At 41.8% G+C, this 6,761-nt stretch overlaps 1 pseudogene; it reads right to left on the reverse strand.

The window, feature by feature from the left end:
- Window positions 1–6,550, reverse strand: part of LOC107661245 (NACHT, LRR and PYD domains-containing protein 3-like) — a 16,589-nt pseudogene extending 10,039 nt beyond the window's left edge.
- Window positions 6,551–6,761: the final 211 nt, after the last annotated feature.

Raw genomic sequence — 6,761 nt, forward strand, 5'->3', positions numbered from 1 at the left:
TGCCTACGTGCCTTAGACATGTGGAGGAAACCTTGGTTCTTGTCTCAGGGCCCGGTGCTGGGAGCTCCTTGTCGCCGTGCAATGCTAGTGACGGACGCTCCCTCACCGGTTGGGGAGTGGTTATGAGTGGTCGCTCAGCCCACGGTCTGTGGAGCGGTCGCCATCTCACGTGGCACATCAACTGCCTGGAGATGTTGCCCGTGTTTCTAGCATTAAAGCACTTTCTCCCAGACCTAAGAGATCGCCATGTGTTGGTGCGCACTGACAACACAGCAGTGGTCTCATATATCACCACCAGGGAGGTCTGCGTTCGCACCCCCTTTACAGGCTGGCACACCAGATCTGTGTGTGGTCCCAGGACAAACTCCTTTGGCTGAGAGCAGTTCACATCCCTGGGCATCTCAATAAAGGAGCAGACATCCTGTCGAGGCAGGGGCCGAGGCCCGTGGAATGGACACCTCACCCTGAGGGGTGAAGCAGACTTGGAGTGTCTTTGGCCAGGCTCAGGTGGACTTGTTTGCGACTCAGATTATATCGCACGGTCCCCTCTGGTTCTCTCTCTGACTCATCCAGCTCCACTGGGGCTGGATGCCATGGTCTGGGCCGAGTATAGTTCTCGGACCTGATTTTCCTTCTCGACAGCTCTCCATGGGAGATTTCCGTCAGGAGGGATCTCCTCTCACAGGTGGAGGGTACAATCTTTCACCCCCACCCGGTGTTGTGGAAGCCGTGGGTGTGGCCTCTGAGGGGGCACAACTCGTATATGGTTTTTGAGACCATCCTCCAATCTAGAGCTCCCTCTACGAGGAAACTGTATGCCTTGAAGTGGAAGCTTTCCACTTCTTGGTGTGGAGACCGCCAGCTCGACCCAGTTAACTGCCCAGTTGGTACAGTGCTGGAGTTCCTGCAGGCTTGATTCTCCGCAGGGTTGACCCACTCCACCTTAAAGGTCTACGTGGTGGCCATTGCGGCCTATCCCGCCCCTCTCGGTGGCCAGTCAGTGGGGCAGACACCCCCTGGTTACACGTTTCCGCCGCGGTGCGCTGAGACCTCCGGCCAGAGAAGCTTATGCTAAGTGGTGGATCAGGATGTGATTTTAATAGCCTCAAGTCCTCTGATCTCCCCTCTCCTTTGGGGGTCAAGGCTCACTCCTTCTGAAGTTGGCCTTTGGGTGGGATGTCCCCGCCTACTTTGTCAGGTGTCTACCTGCATTCTGCGCCACTCCTGGCTCCTTTCTCTCGCTTTAGCTGTGCTCTTCCACACTAGGCAGGGATTTGTAAGTCTGGCGGCGAGGGCACTCTCGTTCCCATAGCGTTTCGACGCAGCTCGAGTTCCTAAAGGGGAACATCTCCAGGTTACGCATTTAACCCTAGTTCCCTAAGGGAACGATACACTGTGTCTCAGTGGCATACTTCCGGCATCCCTGCGAGCACTTGCTTCATTCCTCAAAGCTGACGCCGGTTCCACCACATGTGATTTCAAGCGTCCTGGTCACTACGTCACCCCGCCCGTGATGTCTTGCCCATCCATTGGACTGATTACACACGTGATTCAGGGTGTGGTCACACTGAAGGCATTCCCATAGCATTTTGACACAGCGGCTCATTCCCTCGGGGAACTAGGGTTACATGCGTAACCTGGAGATGTTTTCAGGATTACTAGAAATGTCCAGGCAGGTGAGTTGGAGCTGGTTGGAGCTAAACTTTGCAGGAAAGTGGCCCTCCAAGAGCTGAAGTTGACACCAGTTATTGACTGTGAATCAAGCTGTACTGAAAAACCCGAAAACATAGGATAATGACCTGCTTGTGTGTAAATGAATATGGTGCCACCCTTCACATGGAGCATGTCAGAATGTATATTTATGTAATTACATCACAGCCTCAAAACCTTCGAAATTTGATAATTATACTAAGCCATATCCTGTTCTGCCAACCATGTATTGTCATAATTCATAAAAAAATTTCCGACCAACTGGCGAGTAATACCCTTTTATACAATCACCAATCATATCTAATCATATTAATCTGTATATGCTTTCACTTGGTAATATAATAAGGAAATACAAAATCTCTTCATTTTTATGCAGATGATTCTCAGCTGTATCTTCCATTAAAATATCTTGGATCATCTCGAAACTTAAATCAACACTTTCCTTTCAAGATCTGGAAAAAGTCATTTATGCTTTTATTACATCACACCTGGATTATTGTAATTCATTATATGTTGGTCTTCCACAATCTTAATTGGCACGGCTGCAGATGGTTCAGAACGCGGTGGCTAGATTGTCAACCGGCACCAAAAAACGCGAACATATTTCTCCAGTTTAACGTCCCTTCATTGGCTTCCTGCCTTTTTTAGAATTAAGCTTAAGATTTTACTTATTGTTTTCAAAGCTCTTAATAGACAAACCCCATCTTATATTTCTGATCTTATTTATTTGCATTTAACGCTTATGTCTCTCAGATCTGCTAATAAAGCTTTATTACATGTCCCTTGGTCACAACTTAAATTAAAAGGAGACAGAGCCTTTGCAGTCGCTGCTTCACATTTGTGGTATCAGTTGTCACCTGACATTAGGAGTGTTTCTTCTGTTTCTATTTTCAAGTCCAGACTTAAGACACATTTTTACTCTCTCGCCTTTCCGGGCTATTAACTGAATGTGAAACTGTTGTTGTTGTTGATATTACAATTGTATTATTATTATTGTTGTTATTTTAAATGTTACTCTATTTTAGAATAGAGAATGCTGTATTTTATTATTGGTTTTATTCAGCACTTTGATCAGTGTAATGCTGAATTTTATTATTGGTTTTATTCAGCATTTTGATCAGTGTAATGCTGAATTTTAAATGTGCTCTATAAATAATTTATGCATTTAGCAGACACTTTTATCCAAAGTGACTAAGTGCATTCAGGCTATCCATTTTTTACCAGTATGTGTGTTCCCTGGGAATTGAACCCATGACCTTTTGCACTGCTAAAGCAATGCTCTACCACTGAGCCACAGGAACACTATAAATATTTATATAAACTAGGGCTGTCATCATTAACGCGTTAACGCATGCGATTAATTTTACAATTCTTAACACAATTAACGCAAAATTACTGAAGCACAATTTCTATTCTAACCCTTTAACCCAGTTTTGCTTCTCTGCATTTTAAGCCGCTAAACTCCGGGAAAGTTTTCAGTCCAATGATCCAGTAAGCGAATGCATTCAAACAATCCGTCCAAAACAGCTAATATAAAGGAAATTCTGTGATTGTCTCTGAAGAGCGCGAGCCCTCACTCGTAACACGCGCTGTGTGAAGTACAGACTGAACGGATTGTTAACACATCCCACCGCTGTATGGCCAGATGAGAGGCAAACTACTGGATAACCAGTGTCTCGCTAGTAAAGTTTTGATGGATGAAGACTGCAATCAAGGTAAAGACGATTGCAGTGGCGTACAGGAGTCGTACAGTACAGTAAGCACGCGTGAGTCCGTTATAATAATGCGTGTATGATTTCTCTTGACGCACAGATCGCACATTGTATTTATGCACAGGCATAGACATTTCCGTACATTCACGTTGTTTCCACACACATTCACGATAATGTTTTGATTTGTCATGTTTATGTTGCTGTGTTTAGTTATACGGAATGGATCCATGTACTGTAGTAGATATATGCAGTCAGCAGGCGATTGTTTTTTTTGGCATCTCCATGTGGTCCTGTTCGGTATCCCAACTTGACTTCTCTAAAATGTAAAAAAGCTCTTTGCTGTTGCACTGTACACATACTATAAAATTTAATGCTGTACACATACTATAAACTTTCATATGTGCTTAAATGGGCTCCTTATATCATTTGGTTCTTTGGTGTCCTTTTGGAGTTTCTAAGTGTCCTTTTTTGGAAAGACATCTAAGTTTATCTTGGAAAAAAGCTTGCAGAAAATATAGATTTTTGAGAATCACCCTTCAATCTTTTGGTTTACTTGAAACAAGATAAATGGTATATGCTTAATTTCATGAAGTGTGCGATTAATCGCGATTAATCACAGAAAAAAGGATGTGATTAATCAGATTAAAAAATTTTATCGATTGACAGCCCTAATATAAACATAAATAAAACTTACTATATAATTGCAAAAATCTGAACAATATAAACACAATGTAATTACATACAGAATAAATCATAGCAGTTTGATTTTTAATAATAAACTTAATGCAAAAAAAAAGGAAAAAAGTATTTGAACTCAAACCTCAGAATCTCCAGCTGACAGTTTGGACTCTTCAGTTCATCAGAAAGCAGCTTCACCCCTGAATCCTTCAGGTCATTGTTGCTCAGGTCCAGCTCTCTCAGGATGGAGTATGAGGGTTTTAGAACTGAAGACAAACTCTCACAACATTGAGTAGTGAGATTACAATTATGTAGCCTGTGTAGGAACAGCAATATTAATGCTTATTAGGTAGGGTTTATAATATGGAACATAGTTAACTTGGATAAACCTTTGATTGTAGAGATGTAAGCAAAGATAAAATAGTTTTCTCTTCATAAAACATCAAACCAGTATTTGCAGTTTCTTTAATTTATGATCAAATTATGCCTGTCGTGATAATTACTATATTGACTTATCACCATATATTGTATAAAAACATGGACGTAGTGTCCGTGACGTCACCCGTAGATTTCCGAAGAGTGTTTTTGAAGCTCAAAGTGGGCGGAGCGGGCCATCGCCATCTTGGCAGCGCGTCACTCCCGGATAATCGAAAATGGACAAAAAGGCGGGAGCTGGTTGCTGAAGCCACGCCCACCTAGCTCGACGGCAGTGTCAGCAGCGGCAATCCACCTGTCACAATCCACATAATCGCAAAAAGTTTTGGTGATGCAATATACTGTCCATTGTGTTTACATGCCTGTTTGTTAAAAAAAAAACAATTTCACTTATATATTGTGCCTCTGTCATCTTGTCTGCTCTCTGTCTCTGAGGCAGAGCTCAGGCAGCTCCTCCACACATACACACACACACTTCTTTGTTATATTATCCTTTAAACTTTTAAAGGAATTTCCTGTGACTGGTGTCAGTGCTGGTCAATGCACTGAATCAACACCATTGAACTCTCAGCTTCAGCATTACCCAGGTGACACGGTGATCATCGAGTGAGCCTTGTACAGTAAAGTGTCACTCAAAGTTAAATTAATATCGACACCTTGTTTCATTCGTGAATTAATCATTGTTGTTAAGCATATTTGTTGAATGATCAGTGTAATCTGACTCACTCATAAAGACCTTTGCCATCACTTACTGGTGTAACAATGTAACTGCATTGACTAACAGCCTGTCTAGCACACACAGAAACAAGTCCCAGTGCTGATACTGCTGAAATATTATCATTATATAGTCAGTGGCATAAAATGGTCTTAAAATGACAATAATATCATTTATTGCAATTATTTTTGGGGCAACAAAAATGTAAAACAAAATGTAGTTATCATGACAGGCCTAGATACACTTAAGAATAATAAAAACTCAGGTTCAACTTGCCTGATGGTGGAGATACATTGGCATTATATTAATCACACATAATTATACATTTACATTTTTTCATTTTTTATGAACAGTCTTAGCCAGTAAGTCACCTGTGTAAGATTAAGACCCAATTAAAATATGTTTATATACATTTAAGTAAATAAGACTCTTACAGTGCTTTTCTGCTATTTTTGATGACTGGCAGCAGTCTCATCACTGCTTCATCATATCTTCTGTATTTCTGCTGCTCAAATTTTTCTTGAGTCTCTTCTGACATCAGGAGCACAAACACCAGACCCGACCACTGAGCAGAGGAGAGATTTGGTGCTGAAAGATTTCCTGAACTCAGATTCTTTTGTATTTCCTCAACAAAGTCAACTTTCATTTCACTCAGACAGTGGAAAAGATTGATGGTTCTTTCCACTGATTTCTCCTTCTCTATTTTCTTTTTGATATAGTCAGAAATGCCTTTCATGTTTTCTGATTTGAGATCTAGTCCTGGCAGTAGTTCCTTTATGTCACTCTGATTGGACTCCATTGAGAGACCCAGCAGGAACCGAAGGAAAAGGTCTAGGTGTCCGTTCTCACTTTGTAAAGCCTTGTTGACTACAGCCTTATGAATTTGAAACAGTGGCTTTTTGTAGAGTTTCCATGTCAGTTTTTCTCTGCGGGATCGAAGAAATAGCTTTGCTTTATCCTCTTTGTCAATCAAAATTGAATAGAGAGCAGCAAGGAATTCCTGGATGCTAAGATGTATGAAGCTGTAAACACTTTCTCTTGAAGCAGCCTTTTCTCCTTGAAAGATCTGAGTGCATAACCCAGAGTACACTGACCCTTCACTGACATCTAATCCACATTCCTCAAGATCTTTTTTGTAGAAAATTAGATTTCCTTTTTTTTCCATCTGTTGCTGCTGAGTAAGTAAGAAGTTTGTGTACATCCCTGTGAGAGTTGTGGGTATTTTGTCATTGCTCTCATGAGCCAGTAGTGGCTGAAGAACAATGAGAGAGATCCAGCAGAAGATGGGGATGTGGCACATGATGTACAGGCTCCTGGATTTCCTGATGTGACAGATTATATTTCCAGCAATCTCAGGTCTGCTGTTTTTGTTGAAGTATTGCTCTTTCTGCTCATTGTTGAATCCTCGCACCTCTGTCACTAGATTAATGTAGTCTCTGGGTATCAGACTGGCTGCTGCTGGTCTGGATGTGATCCAGATGAGAGCAGAGGGAATCAGATGTCTCTTGATT

The sequence above is a fragment of the Sinocyclocheilus anshuiensis genome, unplaced genomic scaffold (assembly GCF_001515605.1).
Source record: "Sinocyclocheilus anshuiensis isolate Anshui unplaced genomic scaffold, SAMN03320099.WGS_v1.1 scaffold1365, whole genome shotgun sequence".
Classification (NCBI taxonomy): domain Eukaryota; kingdom Metazoa; phylum Chordata; class Actinopteri; order Cypriniformes; family Cyprinidae; genus Sinocyclocheilus; species Sinocyclocheilus anshuiensis.